Here is a 3,147-nt window from a genome sequence, read left to right on the forward strand (position 1 = left end):
CAAGCTAGATCCTCTGAGGAGGCACATAAGGGTCATTTTCACTGGGGTAAAGGACTTTATGTACTCTTTGGTTTCTTGGTTAGTTGTTCCATGTACTGTTTTAGACAGATCATTTTTCAAAGGTCACAAAAAACAAATTGCAGGATGGGACAAAAGGTTACACTAGGAAGTTTGTTCTGATTACTTCAAGTCCTGTGCTGTGTACCCCCAGGTCCCAGAGTGGTTGTTGCAGCCAGCTGCAAAGTCACAGGACAAAAGAGATTAATAATGTCATCTATCATTTTAAAACAAAATATTTCCTTGTTCTTTTTCTGTTTTGTTTTTCCCTCATTCCTTTTGATTCCAACCAATAGCTGACCCCTGAGCACAAAGCATTTGCAGACAGCATCAGAAGACCTGAAAGTCGATCTAATTATTTTTCTCGAGATCATATGAAGTGTTTCAGTGAGACACTAATGCCTGTGTTCAGCTTTGTGACCAAAATAATTCCCCATTTAACTAGCAAGTCCTCTGGCACTGGTGAGTTTGAAGACAACGTATGGTCTCTGTACAGATGAAAGTTGGCCAGGGCTGACACCAAAGAACATCCCGTGTTCATGTGAATGGGAACCAGGTTTCTACTCCAAGTAATCAGAATCATTTCGCTGACTGATAAAGGTAAGCAGGTGTTACCCTGAAGAGGCATAAAGCTTTTAGACAGAGGATATGAAAGCAGTCTGGCTGAGAAGCAGCAGCTAAAAGTCATCACCTTTCAGGACACCACATGAAATGCAGTGGAGGACTCAGCCCCTTTCCTAGTAAATGCCTGTCTGAAAAAGCCACATAAACCCCTGCCAGTCTGAGTAAATCAAACCCAGCAGACTGCATTTGTGAGACTTTACTGGAGATAAAGGGTGAGATTTATAAAGTGCCTGTGTAATTCAGCAACACGAGTGCTACCAAAAATTATTCCCTAAGGGTTCTTGTAAATCCAAAACCTCTAAAAACAGATTTTTGACTTTTTTCTTATTGATGTAAATGGACTATGTTATGCCTAGAGTATTTCAAACTTATCAATTTATTCTTCTAAGGGTTTTTGTATATCACAAACAAAGCAAAGACTTTAACATGAGCCCTATACATAATGAAACAGATGGATTTTGATGGTGTAAGTTTGCTTACATTTAAAACAAAGGGAAGGGCTTTAAAAACCTAGCTGAGATATTATCATCATATGTTACAATGCCCCTTTGCCCCCATAATTATCTGTTTTCTATCTCTATGTTAAAAAATAATTATGGAAGCTTGAAGAATATAGTAGTAGTCTTATTCAAATAATTAAAGGGCCCCATTGCAAAAATACAGCTCTAACAATAGGTTGACAGTGAGGACGACCAGCACAGTGTGCTCAGTTACACTGGTGCACCTCAGTAATTTGGAGAAGGAGATATTTAAAGGTCATCTAGAGCAACCTCCTGCTCCACACAAGAGGCAACACATGTTTAGCTCAGCTGCGCATTTGTCTTGCTGAATCTTGAAATCCTGCAATAACGTTTGATTTATTCCCAATTTACCCTGGTGTAGAACTTGTCTCCATAGCAAAATTAGGGAAATGTATCCAAATCAAAAGTAGACACCAGTGCAAAATGAATGTGTTGAATCATGTTTACTATTTTGTAGGCACAGTTATTCATGACTGAAGGAGCAACAATTTAATTTCTGTTTCCAAGGTAAAATAAGGGAAGATCAATTAAACCCAGTCTAATTCTGTATAACATTGTCATTTCAGAGACTTAATGCAGTTCAGCAAGTTGATTTTAGAAGATATTTTGGAATGGTTTGGCCTCCAAGTTAGGTCAAAGACATCACACATACTTAAAAACTTACTTGAACCCTTTTGTGACAAAGATTTTTTGTTCTTATGGATACATTTTGATTTTCTTCCCTCCCCACCCCCACCCCCCCCAAATAGCTGGTTTTAAATAAGTTTTATCTTCAAGAAAATACCCGATTAAACACTCAGAAGACTATTGTAGGCTTACGGTCAGTAATGCCCAAGGGAGACTGGAGGAACAGACCCTCGCTATTCCATAGGATTAGGACTGGGACTTAATTTCATTATGTAATTATAATTTCCCTTTATTTACTGTGAGGAATTAGCTGTAGGTTGCTTTCTAATGTCACCTTAACCGGCTCTGGAAGAAAAGAACAGGATGAAATAAGAATGAACATGATGCGCTCAGCTAAAAGGTCAAGATCTGGTCTCAGCAAAGCCATCAGCTTCTGAGGTTCCCACCTGGGTGTGCGGTTCCCACCAGGGGCTCTGGCCACAATCTGCCTCATGGAGTCTCCAAACAGAATTTGGTCAAAGTACAGCTGGAGAAATTACTTTAACCTTTTAATAAGTGTCCAACACTAAGCAGATACAAATGACTTTCCAAGACAAAATGTCACAGCAGAACAACTGCGAACAGTGGGGAAGTCAGAGAAGGAAATCGAGGCCAATTTACACCCGGGAGGACAAACACTGCCATTTCTTCCTCTGTGCCTTCCCCAAGTAAGCATGCTATGCAATATCGTGGGTAGCAGATTGGTCTCAAAGAAGGCAAGCACTTGCCAACTTACTTGCACTCTCAGATAAGTGCAGCAATTGCTTTCCAAATTCATTATTCTTATTTTTACTAAACCTACAGTTTAGAAAATCAGATTCATGTCCTTGTCTGAGGATGAGGCTGTCCAGAAACAGTAATAAGGATGAGGAAAGGGCAGAGCTGGTACAGTAAGAGCCCCTGAGAGCACGCTGCTCTGCTGGGTGTCTGGCGGATTGCTCTGCTCCAGTCCAGAAGGAGCCCATTTGTGTGCCAGGGAGGATGTTTTCCAGCTCTGAGGGAGATCAGTGGGGAAAAGGCTGATCAAAGCAGTGATTAAAGGGGGATCTGGCAGGGTCAAACTGAGCTCCTTTGTTCTTCTAATTTTTTTAAGAAACATTTGCACTCAATAAAGCTAGCTCTTCTCCTGAGGACACACTGGCAATCAAACCCTTACTTGGCTAGCCAGACTGTCTTAGATTTGTCTTAGAAACAGGGAGCAAATGATGCATCTAGATTAATATAACCCCAGTTCTCGCTGTGTTATTCACTTCTGCTCAAGCTGTTGGAGTTTCATATT

Source organism: Nestor notabilis, unplaced genomic scaffold (assembly GCF_000696875.1).
Source record: "Nestor notabilis isolate BGI_N333 unplaced genomic scaffold, ASM69687v1 scaffold3021, whole genome shotgun sequence".
In the NCBI taxonomy this organism is placed as follows: domain Eukaryota; kingdom Metazoa; phylum Chordata; class Aves; order Psittaciformes; family Psittacidae; genus Nestor; species Nestor notabilis.